General features: G+C 42.2%; 1 protein-coding gene across 9 annotated transcripts in view; it reads left to right on the forward strand.

The window, feature by feature from the left end:
* Window positions 1-21,105, forward strand: part of ESRRG (estrogen related receptor gamma) — a 674,161-nt gene that overhangs the window by 202,137 nt on the left and 450,919 nt on the right. For 8 of the 9 annotated variants that reach the window (XM_043485932.1, XM_043485925.1, XM_043485931.1 and 5 more), the window contains one exon: window positions 4,514-4,605. The exons of the other annotated variant lie outside the window; for it this stretch is intronic. The gene's annotated coding sequence lies outside the window, so the exon portion shown is untranslated. The remainder of the gene's footprint in view (window positions 1-4,513; window positions 4,606-21,105) is intronic. 9 annotated transcript variants of the gene reach the window in all.

Here is a 21,105-nt window from a genome sequence, read left to right on the forward strand (position 1 = left end):
CATATGGCAGGGAGCCTAGAAAGCTTTGGAATTTTTTCTGCTTATCGTCTACTACTGACAGTGTACTAAAGTCATATTCAGTTGAGTTAAAGGAACTATTGTTGTTCTCCCTTTTAAAACACTTCTGCCATTCATTTACATCTTGAGAGTATATGATGCACAGGCTTTGGTATCTGTAAGTATGTTACAGGTGTTGTTCAGTCGCTCAGTTGTGGCCAGCTCTGTGACCCCATGGACTGCAGCATGCTGGACTTCCCTGTCCTTCACTGTATCCCAAAGTGTGCTCAAATTCATGTCCGTTGAGTTGGTGGTACCATCCAACCATCTCATCCTCTGTCGTCCCCTTCTCCTCCTGCCCTCAATCTTTCCCAGCATCAGGTTTTTTCCAGTTAGTCAAGTCTTCCCATCAGGTGGCCATAGTACTGGAGCATCAGCTTCAGCGTCAGTCCTTCCAATGAATATTCAAGGTTGATTTCCTTCAGGATTGACTGGTTTGATCTCCTTGCTGTTCAAGGGACTCTGAGGAGTCTTCTCCAGCACCACATTTCAAAGGAATCAATTCTTCGGCACTCAGCCTTCTTTACGGTCCAGTCCTCACATCCGTACGTGACTACTGGAAAGCCCATAGTTTGACTATACAGACCTTTGTCAGCAAACTGGTATCTCTGCTTTTTTATATGCTGTCTAGCTTTGTCATAGCTTTTTTACAGGTGAGTCCTAGTAAGACCTATTCCTTAGGCTTTGGAACTGAAAATGTGCTTTTCCCCAAGGATAGCCATCATTGGGTTCCACTGTAGTGCCACCATGATTTATGAACATTATGTGCTTAATATCTTCTCTTTGTATTGGAATATCTATTAGAAGGCAGAAAGGTAATTCTCCATCTTCCTAAGGAGGTTACTACCCAGAGGCTGCTGGTGGTGGGGATTGAGGTGGTGCAAGTTCTCTTGCCTTGGGGTTAGTGACTGCGAGTGATGGGAAACTGGTAACTTGATTATCTGGCTTTGCCTTAAAAATAAACTCTGAGTTAGGGGGGGAAAGTTCAGATGCTTTCTCCTCCAGCCAGCCCCACTTTGTGCAGTCATGGTGGTGTGGTACCATCATGTTGTAATCTTTGTGAAAGAATGTCCAGTGAAGTTGTGCAAAGCAGAAGTCTATGTGCATGTAGCTGGTAGTTTTTCATCCTGGAATGAATTTATTTTTTGTGACTTTATATGTCCCGTCTCAGTCATGAATTGAGGATAGGCAATCCCCAGTTTATAACATAGCAGTGTCCCACTGTCCATTTTAAAACTGGTTGGTTGTGATTCAGACTGTCTGCAGATGAGGAAAAAGAGGTACATGGTAGAGAGTTTCTAGATTACCCGCAAAATTCTCAATCAAGCCGCGACACAACTTCTTCAGGTCTACAACAGTGCTGTCTTCTGTTCTTCAGGACATTATTTGCAATACTGAAAAAGAAATCTTCTACCTGGGTTGGTTGTCACCATTTAGAATGAAATTGATCTGGGGATATGTATATTGCATTTTATAGTAAGAGGAGACCATTGAGGTGATAAGAATAAATTCTACATACCCTTCCAATGCCCATCCATCTTCCCTCATTACCAATCCCTGAATGGGACAGATTCCGAGGGGGGCATGAGAGATTTATGGCAAAAGTATGCAAAAACTGGGGGAGGGGAAAAAGGGATCAAAGAGCTAGGTTCTAATTCCTCCTTCACCCCTACCTTTCAAGAACCCCCAAATAACAAGACCTCAATTGGCCATGGACAATTAGCTCATGTCCCATTGGGTTCAGAAGGCTCCAAATTCTTCTATCAGGAATTCTAGAAGCACTAGGCATCCATCTTTCCTTTGCTTGCAACAACTCCTAAGGTCTTGTGCATGTCTGAAAGGGAGTTTAGTGACTAAAGCAGTAACTCTTCCTCCCCAAGACTCTGAGACCAGCATCGCACTGCCCACTGACCTGGGCTGCCCCTGCAAGTGGGGGTGGTCACAGTAAGAAGATCCTGAGTTGAATGCCTCTGCTCACAGATAAAGGCTGCATGTGAGGTCAAAAGGAGACGCTGTTCCCAAGACTGTAACTACAGTGTAAATGTTAGTTTGAATTTTCATTGATTTCAGAGATAGGCTTTGACCAGTTATGTATTTTAAATGTGAACTTGAAATCACAGCCACATTGATCATGACCATTGGCATGATTACCTGGACAGTAACATATTATCAGATGAACTCAGCCCCGGAAGGATTTTTGTCCCTTCAAATCCTTCTTTCGTACTTCTGGAATCCTAGGCTTTCTTTATAATAATAATAATAAACAACCTAAATTAGATTCCCAAGGGCATCTTACCCTGTAGTGTCACTTGAGTGGACTCTCTCTTAATGCTTCATTATATTTGTACAAATTGCAGATTTTTAACAGGCTTCCTATGTTCACAGTCCTAGAATATAAATAGGGTTAGATTTTCACATGCAACTCATTTAGCCTTCTTTCTCACTAGTAGGTATATCAAAGATACCCTCCTATTTTTATTTGCAGAGCATCTTTTTTGTTTCTTTATTTGGAGGGAGGGTTCTTTTTTTGTTGAAATGTAGCTAATTCCTAATGTCATGTTACTTTTAAGCATACAGAAAAGTGATTCAGTTATATATACATACAAAACTGAATTTTTTCATATTCTTTTCCATTATTAGAAGATGTTGAGTACAGTTCCCTGTTCTATACAGTAGGACTTTGTTGTTTACCTATTTTATGTATAGTAGTGTTTCTCTGTTAATCCCAAACTCCTAAGTTAACAACACCCCCTCCCCTCCCCCGCTCTCCCCTTTGGTAACCCCATGGCATTTGTTTTCTATGTCTGTGTGTCTATTTCTGTTTTGGAAATAAGTTCATTTGTATCATATTTTTTAGATTCCACACATAGGTGATATCATATGATATTTGTCTTTCTCTGTTAGTTAGTATCTCCCTTTCTTGATTCTACACCCTGTCAGATTCCATTCTGTACCAGAAGCCTCCTTGGTCTCCCGGGCTCGTTGATCATAAGCCCTCCCTCCTGCAAAAACTTTTAAAATGATCCCTTTGTTTCTCGAGTGCCCTAATAGTTCCTCTTCAGCGTGAAAGCAAATGATCAAAGTCTGGTTCCAATTGCTTCTTGTAGTCTTGGGGTGTTAAGGCAAAGTTGAAATTGAAACCTCAATCTTGTTTAATTGTCAAGCATTTTACTTTTAACTTCATTCTTTAAAGAAAAGGCAAAAAGCTGTGGGTTTGAAGGGTGTCTTGAGTGAATACGATTTAGAGCCCCTCTGAGAATCTTCTAATCACAGCACAGGCATCTCTTTGAAGTATTCACTCCCCGAAGTCTACAGTTACCACATTCATGCCTCAAGGGGTGTGATGGGAATGGCCTGGTGCCATAGAATTAATGAGTTTTCCCACATCTTTTACTGAACAAACTGTATGTGAACCTGCACCAGACAAATTGTCAGGACCCTTCAGTTATCTGTTGGTCACAACCATCTTTTCTTCCCCCTTCTCCATCCCCTGGGCCCCAAGTCCACACAGAATCCCCCTGGATATTCCAGTGATCCATGTGTTGCTCAGAACAGTTTTCTTTATACGAGGCTATAGATATGAGGGCTGTTAATTTAGATCATATGGAATTGCCATTTTTGTAGGTCAAGATTGGTAAAACATTGGCAGTTTTACAAGATTAGTTTCAATCATTAGATTAGTTTCAATCTAATCATTTCCTCTGATAAACACTCTATGAAAAAACAGGATTTTGAAAAAGAGCATGTTTGGTAAATGCACAGTGGGCTTATTGAGGCTTTGGGATCCCTGGTGGGCTTGTGGTTGGGACTCCACGCTTCCAAAGCACGGAGTGTGGGTTTGACCCCCGGTCGGGATTCTAAGATCCTACGTGCTACAAGGTGCCACCAAATTTAAAACAAACAGAAACAAAAAAAGTACCCGAAGCTTCGAGTTTTTCCATCAGGAAACTTGTCCTTCTCAACCTGCTTCCTTTTGTCTCATTTTGAGAATGGGAGAAATAAGAACCACCCCCCACCCACACCATTTGGAGAAACTTGTTTATTTTGAGACCAACGTGAAATAAGTAGAAAGTCCCTTGAGCCCTGTGATAGAAGAATTTTTTTTTCCTGAAAGTTATAAATGGGTGTTATAATGGAAAATGCTTTCAAACCTTAACCAGAGCATACACTATAAATAAGAGGGAAGCGGAAGATTAGTAAATCTGATAAAGCTGAAAAGGAAGAAAACTTAAAACAAGCCATGAGGACTGTCCCTTAGCGCTAGTGTTAATTCAGCCCTGAGTATATATAGGAAAATCAAAGACTTGCAGAAGGCGGCTAAGTCATAGCTATTAATGTGTGCTTAACTCTCTTGCCTGGAAGATTTTATTAAATGCACCAGCCAAGGAAATTGACCTCACTTTTTTTTTTTTCCTTTTTTGGGTTGGATCCTTGCTCGGGCCACGTAAATGAATAGAGCTGACAATTTACTGGTTCATCAATGAAACGATATTACATTATGAAGATGTAAGGAAAAAATTCTACGCTAACACTGTTGCAGTTTGAAAGGTAAGCTGTTCCCTAAAAAATTAGGAGACGTGAATGATCCTTTAAAGTCACAGAACGTAATGCCACATGTTACACGCTAAAGAGTTAAGTGGCCTCTTCACATCTTTGTCCCTGTGGTCCTGGCAAGGATTTCATTAGTATGTGAAGAGTCACCCATGTTGCCCTCATTCTGTCTTTTAAAATGCAAGAACATTGTTTTCAAGCTTTTCACAGGTTTTATTTTATGGGATATTCCGACAAGTGGGACTTTAAGGAACGCGTGTTGCAATGATATCATGGTTGTTTTTGAAAATTTTTGCTGTGTTTCTACTGACTCCCTGTGTTGGCCATTAGGCTGCAGCTATCAGGGTCAGATTATTTCTTACTTTTTCTGTTTGGGCAGTGCGTGAGAAATTCAAGTAGTTTTGTTCTCTTGGTCTTGTCCTGTACTTAAGATAGGAAGCCTTCTCGATTCTGCCTTCTATGAACTCAGTAAAAGTACTTGCATCTGTCAGGTCCCAGTTGGATGCCTGTTTCTTTCCAAATATATCTAGATGTTAAGTCTTCTTCACTCTGTTTTTGAAGGAAAAGCATGTAATGCCTACTTTTCTAGACTTTCATCAGTTACTCAGTTGGTCCAGGATCTATGAACTCTGTGGTAATGACTTATGAGGATCATAGTGTGGAGGGGTTCTTAAATTGGAAAGGGTCTGTGTTTCCATCAGACGCTTGAACAGGTTCACAACTCAGGAGAGGAGGCACTGCTCTGCATGGTTCTCCAAGGGGGGCTCAGTGAGGCATCTGGTACTGATGCCCCCCACCCCCCGGGCAGAGCAAGGATGCCGGCAACTGTGCTCTCTATCCTGCCTGGTATGGAACCCTCTAGAGTCACTGGATTATCTGAACAGCGTTCAACAAATTCCTGCTTCCATGTGGAAAATGGCCTTCAGAGCTGAATTACCTTTTTCATCGCACCCAAGTTGCTTCATTTGCAGCATGATTTAGGCAATGGGAGAATACACTTCCATGTGTGAAGTGGGTTGAAATGAATCTGATGTTCTCTGTGTTCCTTCAGCTCCAACAATCATGAATTGGAGTTCTGGCCCCAGATCATTCAGTTACGTGATTCTGGTTGTTATCTGTTGTTTTGGGTAAAGCAATTTAGTTTTAATTATTGGTGATACTTCAATCTGTGTTTCTTCAAAACTGTAGGTATGCCCTGCTTTAGGAAAACTGGATATGGCCTCAAATGCATGCTGACAGTGTCTTTGCATGAAGGGGCGAGTATCTGCACTCTCAAGATAGCTTGGCTTTATAAAATAATTTATCATGAGATTCCTTTAAATAACTAACTCTCTTAGAGCATTTAAAATATGATTTGATTTGAAAAAAAATCAATGTCCACTCACTCAACTTTTCAAGAATGCACCTGCTTTGTAATGCGAGGCAGGAGAAGGGGAAAAATCAAGCAACAGGGAATGAGGGTCTTAAGTGAGCTGAGGAGGAATTAATTTTAATTTAGAGAAGAATTTGCTTTTCTAGAGTTTCCCAGGGAAAACACCTTCACCTTTATCACCTCCAAAGTACATAAGGGGAAAAAAAAGCAGGTCAATTTGAGTTTGGAAAAGATAAATCTATTTCTTTGCCGGGTCGCGTTCTGCATTATGCATGTGCGTAAAAGTGAGGTTTGCTTTGATCCTGACTATTAAAAGTTTATTTTTAAACTCAGACTGGGCAGGAATCCAGCGATGCTCTTACCCCCTGCAGTACATCCTGGTTTCAGGTCCTCAGCCTGGCGGAATGCAACTAAGCAGCAGGAAATAGTTGAAAAGTGTGGAGACTTGATGGGTGCTGAGGGTTTTTTTTTTCCCCCTTCTTCCCCTCCATTTTTGAAATTCAAATTGAATGCAATTTTCAGCTCATTTGAGCCAGAATATACTGTGGCTGAGCTTCAGTGGCTCTTAAATTCAAACTCACAGGAGAAAACAGATATCATCTGTCACAGAGGGTGGGAGAGAGGACACTCCTGCATTTTATTCATGGAAGACGCAGCTCTGGTAACTAATTCAAACCCTTCTGACTAATCGACTCATCATTCACCAGCAAACTTATCAACTAATCAATGAAACCTTGAAGACACCCATCTTATGAGGTCTGGGAGCAGTTTCCCCCTCCCTGTGAAGAAGATAATTGTCCAAGTCTATTTTTGTATCGTTGGTATTTTAATACCTTTTTTTTTTTTTTTTTGCAAACTGAGACAGACCATCACGGCAATCTTTTTTGCTGCCTTCCTGACTATTTTTATTGTTTCCATCTTTAATGCCTTTGTCAATGCTCTTTATTTATGACAGAATTAGCAGAAAGCTTACTGCTGGCAAAGTGGGGTCCAAATTTTGAGTTGCTTTTTTTTTTTTTTTTACTAAACAGACTGTCTTGGGGCAAATATAAGTGCCAATGAAAGAGAAAGATTTATTTATTTACAGGGTAACTGTTTCAGGATGGCTTGAGAATGCCTTTCCTGAAGTTTCCCTGGGTATCTGCCCAAGGAATCCATGTAGACTTGGACACAGGATAATCTGAGATCTCTCCTTCAGAAAATGATGTGATATGGCAATTCTCATTCTCAAAAGTAGCTTTTTTGCTTTAACGCTGGTGCTCATCTTGGACTATTTTAGTGTTAGCCAAAATTTCCATGCGAACATGAAGGCCACTAGCTTTCTCTTGCTTTTGTTGTTATTGCTATTGTTATTGTTGAAGTTCATGGGAGACAAGTTAATTATGATGTTATTTCAAAATAAGTAGGAATAAAACAATTTGATCTTTCAATACGATCATTTCTAATGGAGTTAGTTCATAGCCATCACACCTGATGTTTAAAAATGCTCTTGCGGTAAGTGTATGATCATGCCACATATGTTTATGCGCATGTCTGTGTGCAGGCACGTATGTGTGTGTGTGCATTTACAGGTCTCCAAGGTTTCCAAGAATGTGACAGCAGGAATTTCCAGTCATTTTTACATTAATAAAGGCATCCACCTCTTTACCTTGTTAGTAGTAATGAACTTATGCTTTAGGTTTCTGTTGGAAGAAGTTTCACTGCCTTTATAAGAAAGAATATCCTGAGTTGTAACCTGTTTTCTCACTGTTATATCCAAATATAACTACCAGGACTGTACTGTTATTTCTTTCTATAAGAAACCAAAACCCTACCTTGACAGATAGCTGACTTTTAAATTCATCAATAGGATTTATTTCTTCTGGAATATCTGGTCTCTTCAATCTACAAGTAATTGCTGAGTGCTTACTATGTACCAGGCATTTGTTGGGCTAAGATTTGCAAATATAAAATAGTGGTTCTCTAACCTAAGTGAGATAGACATTGGAGGTGAAATTTCAGCATCCTTTGGCTGGGAGAAGGAGAGGCTTGTAAAGGTACCTAGGTTCTCAAGTGATTCTCAAAGATGCAGACCCCTCCTTTTCTGTAGTTGATAATCACTGGTGTAAAACAAATATGATCTAATTTGGAGGTGGGAGAAAGGATGATATGCAAAATAGTAAAAAAGGTAATAAAATGTGCATGCTTGGATGCTAAATATAGTTAATATCCCTTAGAAATGCTTAATGGCATTGGGCAAAGGAGGACCAGTGGGATGCTGTCATCCTGTACTCTAGGATGGGGAACCCAGGGGTCAGTGGAGGAGGCAAGGAGAACCAGTTCAGGAGGACAAAGCTGGAGTCAATGGGAGGATGCTTGGGGTGGGGGAGCGGTGTGTTTCATGGTGTTCTGGAGCCTTCTCAACCCAAGAGAGCCAAGCATTAAATTTCTAGGAATTCTGTAAGCTAGCTTTCATGAAATATTATAAAGAATTAAATTATATAAGCTTAAAGTAAGTCAGTGATCTTAAAAACAAAAGTAATAAATAGAATTTATTGCTTCCTAATAATTTTCCCCCATAGATTGCTATTTTCTGTGCTCTTGAGGTCTGCCTGTTGTATTTGAATGATGGAAATACTATCTAATGGTGTCCATTTCTTCCTAACTACATACTCCATGATGCCATGTTGGTGGCTTGAAATCAGCCAGGATGGGAATATTTATATTGGTGAATGATAAAAATTGGGGCTTTTTTACTCATTTGAGAGCCAGTTCTTAAAATTCCCTGGGCAGACACTGGATTTGGGGGTGGAGCTAAAGAACTGGGAAGTGTTGAATGGAAAAAAAAGTCAGAAGATTGAGTTACATAAGGAAAATAGGCTCATCTTCCTGGAGAGCAGGGCATTAAGGTAGGCAAAGGGTTTACAGTTGATTTAGACATCTTTGGGAGCTATTGAATATCTTTAATACTTTTTATTATTATTATGGGCTTCCCTGGTGGCTCAGATGGTAAAGAATCCGCCTGCAGTGCGGGAGACCCAGGTTCAATCCTTGAGTTGGGACGATCTCCTGGAGAAGGGAATGACTACCTGCTCCAGTATTATTGCCTGGAGAATTCCATGGACAGAGGAGCTTGGTGGATGTTCACTATGGAAAATTTGGAAGATAGAATAATAACTTGTATTTCTATAATGCTTTCTAGAGCGCTTTTGAGTGCTTTAAATAGAATAAATCATGAAATCTTATTTACAGCCTCATAAAATAGTTGGTATTATCCCATTTTAAAGATAGGGAAATTGAAGTACAGAGACATTGAGAAGTTTGGTTGAGTAGAGGAGATTTGACTTGAGGGCAGACAGTCCCACTCTGGGGCTTCCCTAGTGGCTAAGTGATAAAGAACCCGCCGGCAAATGCAGGAGACACAGGTTTGATCCCTGGGTTGGGAAGATCCCCTAGAGAAGGAAGTGGAAACCCACTCCAGTATTCTCGCCTGGGAAATGCCATGTACAGAGGAGCCTGGCAGGCTACAGTCCATGGAGTTTCAAAGGAATTGGACCCGACTGAGTGAATCAACAAGTCCTGCCTCGGAGTTCGCTGCTATTCTGACACTCGGTGGAAAAAATGACAACCAGCTTAACTCCGCCACCTGGAGAATCTTTGAGACACTGGACCAAGAGTGGGATCATTTAGGAAGGAGATGGAGACTCTTTCAGTTGCAGACAGGATTTGAGTTGTAGGGAATCAAAAACATGAGGATCCCATAGCAAATCAGCCTGGAAAATTAATGGTGCCCGATTCAGAGACAGACAACACTTGGATGTGGTCTCGATGAAAGGTGCATCATCACAGGAATGAAGCAGAGAGAGAAGAGTCTTAGGGAGAACTAAACTTTAGAAGAAAAACATGCAAACAAAAAAAGAGACAGTGAATGAGAGAATGAGCAAGCAGAAAGAGAGGGGGAGGACAGGAGGCATAAAAGCCAGTGTCAGGAAGATAAGGAGAGTTGGGGAGGAAGCAGCTGATTCACAATGCCAAGGGCTTCAGTGAGACTTTATAATGGTAATGGAATAATTTGTTGTCAAAATTTAATTGCTTTATGTGTGAAGGGGGGTGGGGGCTATTAATTTTGGGTTGCCCCAAAAGTTTATTTGGGTTTCCCATAAGATATGTGGTCAAGTGATGCCTTCAGATGCACAAAACTGGCAGATTTCTAAGAGTTCATGATAATGGGGAAAGGAATCGCTTTAACCATCATTTACTGAGCATCTTCCATGAAGACTGCTAAGGGCTGAGGATAAAGAGACATATGGCAAAGTTAAAAAGTGTTTTGTGAAGGGAAAAAAGACAGAAGCACGATCATCTTTTGCCCTGCACACCCAGCAGTCACTCTTCACAGTTTTTTATTAGCTTTTTCTACAAATTCTAATGTTTATTGAAATGCTGATCTAACTAGTTTCATTTTCAACTCAACCATGCGACATATAGGTCTGAAGTTTACTTAACATATCTTCTCTTTAACGAGTATATATTTATTAAAGGTACCCCCTTAGATGGACATATCATAACATATATAACCATTCTCTTAGTGATACACAGTCAACCCTTTTACCTTTTTTAGTTTTCAGTATTGCTATGTAGTTTGTTTTTTATTCTTGTGCTCTTATTCCTATAGGATAGATATCTAGAATAGGATTGCTGAGGCAAAGTGTATCTGCATTTTCAGTTTTATAAGAAACTGTCAGTGGATCGTTAAAAAGTTACATAAATTATGCATATAAAACTTATGTGTTATAAGCCAATATAAACATTGTATAAGTTAACACATCTACCAACATTGTACGACTATCAATTTCTCAACTAGCCGCGGTTCTATCAGACTTTCAATGTTTTTGCCAATTTACTGTTGAGAAGTGGTGTTTTAGAGTCATTTCAATTGACATTTTAAAAATTGTGAATGAAGCTAAGCATCTGTTGTGATGTTTATTGGTCATTTATATCTTTTTAGTGAATTTACGCTTTCATGTTCTCTTAGCAATTATTTATATTGAAATCATCATCATTTTCCTTATTTGTTATCACTCTTTTCACACTAAGAATATTAACCCCCTTTTCTCTTAGATGTGTTGCAGAAATCTCTGTCATATTTTACCTTTTTATTTTGCTCTGGCTGCCACATATCACTGAGCAGAGTTCCTTGTGCTATACAGTAGGACCTTGTTGGTTATCCATTTTAAACACAGCAGTGTGTTTGTGTCCATTCCCAACTCCCTAACTATCCCTTCCCCCTATCCTTCCCTTGAGCCTTGTGTTCATAGACTAGTTAGGAAGACAGCTGCAGAAAACGGGTATTTCCATGTTATCCGCTTGGTGTTCTGAGGGATAACTGACTGCCGTGGGTCCCCAGAGGTGGCTTCTTAGAACACTGGCAGGGGAGAGGGAGGGGTGTGTCTGGCTTCCCAAGGGGTTGACATCTGAGCTGAACCCTTAAGGCTGAGGCCAGGGAGGTAGGGAGGGCTTCCAGCTGAGGGAAATGGCAAGTCAAAGAGACTTGAAAACTTTGAAAAGTGAGGAGACTTTACAGAATAGGGTAAGAGAAGCCCCCGTGGTTTCTCAAGGTGGATCAAGGGAAAGCTTTTTTAATATGAGGGGAGAATGATTTTTCTTAATTCTTTAAAACTTCCACACACACACACACAAATGATTATTACTTTTATGAGAAATAAGGAATTTTAAGCTGAAGGAAGCTCTAAGAATGGGATTAAACAAAGTAAATAATAATAAAGATAAGAAGCCCCTCCCCACAAAAGTATTAGGGATTGGAATCTGTGTGCCTTACTTTGGGACTGGCTGGTGACACGTTCCTCCTAGCTGAATTTGACCTTCAACCTCTCAACTTTCAAGTCTCACTGAGGGCCACTCTAGAATAGAAAGTGAAGTCACTCAGTCGCGTCCAACTCTTAGCGACCCCATGGACTGTTGCCCACCAGGTTCCTCCATCCTTGGGATTTTCCAGGTAAGAATGCTGGAGTGGGTTGCCATTTCATTCTCCAGAATACCATCCTGTTATCTGTAACAAGGTCCTTCCTGCCTAACTGGGCAGATGAAACCTCCACGGCATTATTGCACCACACACTTCTAGTTCCATTGCACTGTTGTGTTCTTCTGATCTTCACATTAAAAAGTGTAACCACATTTCACAATATACACAAAAATCAAGTCATTATGTTGTGTACCTGGAACTAATGCAATGTTCCATTATCGAGGATATCTCAAAGAAAAAGAAAAGTATAACTATTTGTATGCTCCACCCGCATGTTTCACACTTACAATTCCTTCTCCTTGGGATGCCCCATCACTCTGTCAGGCTTACCAGGATCCCACTTATCCTTAAAGGCTCAGCCTAAATTTCACCTCCTTCCTGCCTGATCTCTTCGGCTAGAAGAGCCCTGGATGTGGAAATGTACACTGGTACCATTTAAGACTCATCCTAAAACAACAGAGTGTTTCAGTTGTGTCCGACTCTTTGTGACCCCATGGACCATAGCCCGCCAGGCTCCTCTGTCCATGGGGATTCTCCAGGCAAGAATACTGGAGTGGGTTGCCATGCCCTCCTGCAGGGGATCTTCCTGACCCAGGGATCAAACCCGTGTCTCCTGAATTGGTAGGTGGGTTCTTTACCACCGAGCTACCTGGGAAGCCCCAGGTAAATGTAGTTGTACATGTTCCCAATAGATAGAACTTTCAGAAGGGCAAGAACCATGTGTTACCCTTCTTGGCAGTTCTCAGGCCTCTAACACAGTGAAGTTCCATCCTCCTTTAAAAAAGGCTAGAAGATCAAGCCCATCTGTATAAACAGACCTGTGGACCACAAAGGCAAGGACGGATGAGGGGTAAGAGTGCCCATGGAATAGTCAGAATGGAAAGTCATTTCCTGAAGATAGGGGTTAGGAACTTGAGGAGAGAGTAATTTTAAAGAAGCCTCAGAAGGAAGTGAGGCCAGGAATGCACAGAGGATCAGTAAATGAATCACCTCGTATTCTTGGTGGACGGCCAAGTTCAATTTAGACGGAATGAATGGATAATGAGCCATGTTCACATCTTGCTTCACCTCTGGTGACCAAAGAGTGATGTGGATAACAGAGGAGACCTGAGAATATCTACAGCAGAAAGAAAAGGGGGAGCAGAGAGTTTCAAGATGCAGGCGAAAAAGAAGGATGCCTGCTCCATGGGAGAAGTGAGTCAGAGAGGTTCTTCAGAAGGGATGTGAGTCAGAAAGGAAGATTACATAATAAACTTGGCAGTGAGTCTATGACTGAGGACAGTGTTGAGAACGTCGACCCTGGTCTTTGAGAGGAAAGATGTCCAAGGAAACCATGTGGTGCCTAATAATTTGAGTGAGGTCAGGGTGATATGTGTGGGCGGGGAAGTGTTGAGGAGGGTTCTGCGTGCAGGGAGTCAGACACGGTTTCTCTGAGGACAGTGGGGGGATGAAGGCATCACAGATGAGGCTTGGAAAGAGATCACAGATTTAACACCTTCACAGTTGAATGGCATCTTCAGTTGGGAAGGGAGGTCTGTTGTAATCTTCTCACTTAGTCTTTAGGGGAAGAAACGCCTAAAATGCTTCATGTCATCTCCCAGACCGACTCCCCCCCTCTGCCACCCCGCCTCCATGGTCCACTCTCTGCCTGTCTCTCTGTTCTCTCTCTAAACTCCAACCAAGCCAATCTCCGAAGGCTTATGTTGTTTCTCATTCATGTCTACAGCTCTCGGCCTGGAATAGCCTTTGCTTCTCTGCCTAACTCCTTTAAAACCGTAGGTCTCAGCTTAAAAACATTCTTAAAGCATCCTCTGTCCCCCCACCCCCACACACTAGTTTGAAAGGCCTTCCTGACACACTTCCAAGCATTTCTCTCCTATTTTTAACATTTGTGGGACAAGTTGTTCCTTCTTGACTGTCCCTTTGCTCTTCTAGATTGTGAGTTCAATTCAGTCCCATCTTCTAGGACTGTACCAGCCACAGAGAAATTGCCTGGTAGACATCTCCTATGTGAGTGAAGGAAGGAAGAAATGTACATTTAAGTGATATATTTTCACCATCATTTGTTGACTGAGCCCTCCATGCTTCTTCTGAAACTAAGTCAAACTTGACTCCAGTGTGACTTGAACATTCCCATGCAGGTTTGGGAAAACAGGGTTAAAGTTTTCCTAGTGTCTTAACCACTTCTAGTGTATATTTCAATGACATCAAGTCCATTCATGTTGTTGTGTAGTCATCATCACTACCACCCATCCCTAGAACTTTTCATCACCTCAAACTCTGTATTCATTAATCATTAATTCTCCATACCCACCTCCCCCCAGCCCCTAGCATTTACCACTCTACTTTCCAACCCTATGAATTCGGTTACTCTAAATACTTCATGTAAGTGGAATTCTATAATGTTGTCTAATATATTTCATTCAGCATAATGTTTTCAGTTTATCCACACTGTAGCATATATCAGAATCCTACACCTTTTAAAACTGAATAATATTTCATTGTATGTCCATACTGTATTTTGTTTTTCCATTCATTCGTTGATGGACATTTGGGTTGTTTTCACAGGAGCACGGTGATACACCCTCCATCATGTCATCTGGTAGCCTGTGGGATGGTCAGTGGTACAGAGTGTAGTGGATACAAACAGGGGAGGAAGGATAAATGAAGGAAATTATAATATGCATGGCAGAACCTACAAAAATATCCAAGAACATGGAGATTTAGATTGGAGGGAGAAGAAATGTTTCAGTTGGACCATAGCAGCCTTGATAGGAAGAGGGCGATGGAGGTGGATACCACAGGTTTCAAATGATAGTGAAGTTTGAGAAGTAGGTTTGAGAGAGACTCATTTTTCTGTTTTCATTGTTATCAAGATGAAAGAACAGAATGAATGCAAAGGGGTGGAAATGAAGGAGGTTTCCTTTGAAAGGAAAAACTGGGAGAAAGAGGTGAAAGAGAAGGATGGAGGAAAAAGGGGAATTTGGGCTCAGCGTAATGCCTTTCCACTGGGCACAGGGGTAAGGTGTAATGGTGGAGGAGAGCAAATCATGTATTAATTCAAAGCCATCCCACTATCTTCATGAAGGAAGGAGATCAATGAATATGATCTATAGTTAATGACAATCTGAAGACAGTGATCCCACAGCCACCATTAGGCACCAGTCCCTCATGTTCAACCCAACAAGTTCAGAAATCTTTTCTTGACTTCTCAGTCACTAGAGAAAAATTATTCATACTCATTCCATCAAAATCCCTCACATGCCTAAATTCTTTCTCAGTTCAAGATCAGAACAGGATTAAACTCTTTTCCCTTAACAACTTCTTAGTTACAGTTTTCTAAGCCTTTAATGCCCTTTGAATTGTCTGCTCTGAGTTCTCTTGGGTTAAAGTACAGTCAGCCCTCTGTATCCACGGGTCTTGCATCTGCAGATTCAGCCAACTGCAGATAAAAATGTTCCCCCAAATTCCAGGAAGTTCCAAAAAGCAAAACTTGAACTTGCTGCACAAAGGCAACTATTTAAATAGCATTTACTGTGTGTTTCTGTGTATTTGCAATTGTTTGCAGAGCATTTACATTGTATTAGGTATTATAAGTACTCTAGAGATGATTTAAAGTATATGGAAGGATCTGTGTAGGTCTTATGCAAATATTGGGTTGCTCAAAAAGTCTGTTTGGATTTTTCCATAAGGTGTTATGGAAAAACCCAAACAAACTTTCTGGCTAATCAATAATATGCATACCTCTACATATACATGTGTGTGTGTATACACACACACACACACGCATACACACGCGTGGCCCTGGAGCCAATCCTCTGCAAATACTGAGGGGCCACTGTACCCCGGGGGGAAAAGCTGGATTTTTCTTGCATCCTGTTTGAAACTAGTGTTCTCCTTAATTATCTTGTGGGTCCATGTGATGTTGCTGGTACCCAGTGTAGCACTGGCCTCACCGTGGAGTGAGAGGGTGCCATGTTTCTGAAAGCAGCCTGGTGAGAAGGGCCCATTATGTGCCATGCCCATCAGGCTAAACCTCTCAGCCTAGAGGCAGAGCAAGGAACTCTCCAAGATGTTGCCGGCTCTGAGACTGTGTTACCTTTCTGGAAGTGTTATTTTTTTCCTTCTGCTTCAGAAGTCCACTTCGTTGGTCCATTTCAAGTTGCCTCTGATCTTGAACGGTGGCTTCTCAGCCCCTTGAATCCATCCTTGGGGAGGTTCTCACTGGTCACTTTGCGGAGGCCCCCTCAGGCCAAGAAAACCTCCCTCACTTTATTTCTAGTTAACCCTTGCCCTTCAAGGGGGTGAGGGGCCGCCTCCCTTGTAGTCTGTTATTACTTGCAGGTGATTAGCAGGTGGCTTCTAAGCGGAAAGAAACATTGCCGCAGGCACTGCGCTCCCATAGGCGCTTGCCATTTTGCTACAAAAGAGAAAAATCGAGTGTTTGAAGAGTATATATACACTATTCATGTCCTTAGAAAGAGAGGAATGTCTATAAAATTTCAGGAACAGTATTAGATTTTACTCAGTTATCAGAGGGCAGAACTATTGGGTTATGGCGCAGGCTGCTTTCGGAATTAAAAAGAAGCAGTTGCCATAGCTGAGCGTCCAGTCTTTTAGTAAAAGCTTATTTGAGACTTTCTCTCTAGACACTAATCCCCCCCAACAAGTCGTACTCTAGTGAGACAGAGTGTCTGTGAAATACAGTAATGGGGGCTGTGTTGAGCTGTTCATTTTGCAGAGGGACCTAGCTTCGTGATAGTGTGCTGGATCTACAACTCATCTGAGCAGATGAAAGCCCTCGTCACTACCTCAGTCCTCCAGGCTTTTTTATCACCTACGCTGCTACCTTCAGATCCCCTAGGGGACATATTATATGCTTCTTTCAACATCTCAAGCTACTGTCCCCAGCCTTAAGTGAAACATTATACGTTTTTTCCACCCGGATTTCTAAACTATCGCTACCAGTACAATGTCCCATCAGAGCCACCCCCCACCCCCAAATCCATCAGTAGATAAGTAATCAGTTCATTTTCCTGAGTCTGAAATGGCTAACTTCTCTCCTATTATATTTCATTGAAAAATCAAATTAAAAGCCCAGCAGAACTCTGCCCCCCACTTTTTCTGCCACATTAACATGACCACGCCATTCGATATTGGGATTCTATCTGCAATGCAGGAGACACATTCAGTCCCTGGGTCATGATGATCCCCTGGAGGAGGTCATGGCAACGCACTCTAGTATTCTTGCTGGGAAAATCCCATGTACCGAGGAGCCTGGCAGACCACAGTCCATGGGGTCACAAAGAGTCGGACATGACTGAGCGCACACACACACATAACTCAGTCTTCTGGGAGGGAAGCTGGTTGTGTTGAAGTAGCTGGTTGCGTAGCAGAATGGGCCAGAGAACAAATCCTCTGCCTCCTCAGGGTTTAGTTGCTCAGTCACATCTGACTCTTTTTCGACCCATGTGTGTGCTACAGCCCTTCAAGCTTCTGTTCATGGGATTCTCCAGGCAAGAATACTGTAGTCACTTGCCATTTCCTTCTCCAGGGGATCTTCCTGACCCAGGGATCAAACCTGCGTCTCCTGCTTGGCAGGCAGATTCTTTACCACTGAGCCACCTGGGAAGCCCTTTGATTCAGTTCTGAATGTGGAATGTGTCCCACAGAGCATCTGGCCAAGTCCATCTGTACCGGCGTGGCCCCAATATGCCCAGGCCTGCTAAAGCAGAGTCTCCAGGCCAAGAGGCTGGCATTCTGTGCTTTAGCAAGACCTCTAGATGCTTCTTTGGGTCTTGCCAGGCTGGAAAACACTGGCCCATTCATTCCTGTTTATAGCTGGCAGAGGTGTGCCGGATCTTGGGGTTGTCTAGGGGAGTGGGCAGTGGTTTGTGTGGCTTTTGGCTCTGGCTTGACTCAGGTTGTTTTGTCCTGAGGAGATCGTGAACGCTGAACAGCAGGCTCATTTTGAAGGAACCAGGAAGAGAAGAGAGCCTGTTTAAAAAAAAAAAAAAAAAAAAAACACCCAAAACAAAAACTGAAGGGTGTGTGCTATTTTATTTGAGAATAACCTTAGGAGGTATAAAGTTGAAATACTCCCCAGGGCGACTGCCACTGTATTGCTTGTCTCAACATGTTTTATATGACAACAGTGATAAAGGCTGTTTCGCCATCCTGTTTAAGTCACAAAACCAAGTGGACTCTTTGTTTTTCTGCATGAGAACCACATGTGGTTCCTATCCCCTGATAAGGTGGCTTAGAAAAGTGACCTGTTGTGATGACCTGGAAATCTTCTTGAGCATAATCCTCTAGATAGTGGTAGAGGATAGAGAAGAAAATCAGGAAGCTTTGGGGTGTGCTGTGAAAAGCTGCTGGTTGTAAATATACATAAGGAAGACAGTGTGCTTTTATTACCTAGTGAATGAGGCAGGCCAGGGACCAAGGAACAATGGAAAACAGTATCTTGGATACTTAATTGAGTTTTAGATTTTCTTACCCCTCGCCGGATGTTGCTCTGCCGTTTGTCTAACTCGCATTTCTGCCCTGCCATCAATATATCCAAGCTGGGGCTGCAAACTGTATCCACAGCCCCGAGAAAGCCATGATACTAGCCTTTCTTGTATTTGCAACACTGTTTGGATTACCATGGCAGCCATAGTTTTGATTATGGAAAGCCCAAATGATAACTTGTCTATCAGAGGTGGCTCCCTTTTCCCTGTGGACAGAACTCTGATTGTAGAGAAGCGTTGTATGTAGATTTTCCTTCTAGGCTGGATGTTATAATCTGCTCTAACAGAGAGCTCTTTGGCTCATGGAATGAATCGGAGGAAGCTGAAGTCTTGACGGAAGGGGCAGCTGGACAGAGGCTCTCGTGGAGATGAACTAGACCTTCGGGTCCCAAAGCACTCATCCCTTGTGAACTGAAGACCGAAACGAGCCATTGCTCTCAAGGCCTGCTTTTGGCTTCCCCATCATACCGGCAGAAATCCACGTTAGAACAGAGACTTGCTTGAAGTATCATCTGGTACTCGTCCTTGACAACATTCAGGATTATGCTGGGAGGGCAAACAAGTCGTTCCATTGCAGCAGCGGTCATGGCAGTACATGAACCGCAGCAGCTTTCCAGTCCGAGCCATGGAGGGGAAAACGCAGGAGAGAGCAGCTCAACCTCGGCAAAGGGCAAAGTCCTCTTGCCCTTTGCTTTTGGATCTGCTTCCAGGCCCTTGAATTTCTCTCCAGGATTGGAGAGCTACCACACCATCTCTAAATATTTCTGGGCTTCCTGATTCTGAAAGCTCTTGCAAAGCTAAATAATCTACCCCTTAGGTAAACATAAATCATTGTCTACCTTCTTTGCTCCTTGAGTAGACCTTTTGATATATTCATTAATTATGGCTGCTGCCTAGTGGCACAGCGATGGCTGAGTCACCGCCGTGAGCATCTTTCCTGGAACGCCCCCATCTCTGACACTGAGCCTTAAAATCCAATTCAGCATTCAGGGGACTCTTTCTCTGTGATGGACAGCCAGATGGTACCACGGAAAAGAAACGCACCTGGAAGAAGCAGCAGTGTGTTCACAGGAGCGAAGGCAGGAGAGGGAAGATGCATAGAACATCGTTGCAATGATGCTGACTTAAACAAGATGCAACTGTTTCCAACCTCTGGCAAACCCCTGAAATAGGACCTTGATCCTCTCCTTCCTGGATTTGCTGCCTCCATCAACAGTCCAGTTAATCACCACCCCAGCTTTTGAAGGCCAGAATGCCCATGCAGAACTGTTTAGAAATAGGCACCATGGTTCTGATTTCTAATCCTTTCCCATATTATTAAAAAAAAAAAAAAATCCCAATTTTTGGTAAGTCTTGCTTAACTAATGATACAGTCTCTTTGTGTTTGTTTTGCTCCCACATTCAGGGAGCTTTGCGGCTATGATTTTGATTTTGGAGTTTAGGCATGTTAATTAAGCCTTTGTATGAAAGCAGAAGGGTTCTGTTTCTTGTTTGTGAGTTTAATAAGATTTCGTGTTAAGAATGGCACTGAGAATCTGTCAGAATTAGCGTGGCTGCATATGTGTAGCTCAGCGCTTTGAGACCCTTGAAATGTCTGTTTTTAGGACATCAGCAGGGGGCTAATGAAAAGGCTTTGTTGATTTTAACGAATTGCAAGCCACTGTAGCCAAAATAAATATAATCTGCTTTTTGGATTAGTTGTCACAGATGATTTTACCTACTAACAGTGATTAAAGAACCCGAGTGGACCAGAAGCATAGCTGCTCTCCAGTGACTCTTGCTAAAATAGCAATAAACAGAAGTAAATAAAGACTTAGGGCATTAGTTATCTTTAATAAACAGTGACACCAAATGTGCTGCGTGCGGGCATGAAGGGGTCGGAGTGGGGGCTTAGGGGAGATCGGGCGTCATATACCTGTGTGGCGCCGGACAGTTCCCGAAAGTAGAGCGCTGGCTACCAGTGCTCCTCTTTTGCAGCTGTGTCTCATCAGGAAGTGGTGAGAAACCCAGAGAAACTACCCTGGCTTCCCGGGCCCTCTCTCCAAAGCCAGTCCCATTCCATCCCATTCTACTCTCAACTTCCATGGACTCTGGGACCAGAGCTGAAGTCCTTCACCTATAGGATTAGAGTATGAAAGTCAAGGAAGCGTTAATTACTTGGGTAATTGTTAACCTTCTTGCTGCAGTAATTCTACCCAGTTAATGAGCAGGAGACGAGTATCTATCCTTCCCTGTATTTTACTACCCTGGTGAAAAGAATGACTTGCCCCAACTGGCAAACCTAATCCTCAGATATCCCCAGGAACATCTGACTGCGTTTCCCTCATCACTGCGTAATTTTAACCAGAAGGAAAAAAAAAGACTGTGGCTGAAACCCTCTTAGGTGCGATGTGTGAGTTCTGGCTGAAAGATGCCTTTTTTTTAGCAGAAAGATCATCAGATGTAAGAAGCTATGGGTTTTCCTATTTTTGTTCTTATCGAATATTTTAAATCATGCCATGGACACTTCATCACAGATAGCAAAGCAATTGACAAATAGGGGTTTTTGTTTGTTTTTTTAACCTTCTTTCTCCCCTGGAAGGTAGATATTATTG

Source organism: Cervus canadensis, chromosome 13 (assembly GCF_019320065.1).
Source record: "Cervus canadensis isolate Bull #8, Minnesota chromosome 13, ASM1932006v1, whole genome shotgun sequence".
Taxonomy (NCBI): Eukaryota; Metazoa; Chordata; class Mammalia; order Artiodactyla; family Cervidae; genus Cervus; species Cervus canadensis.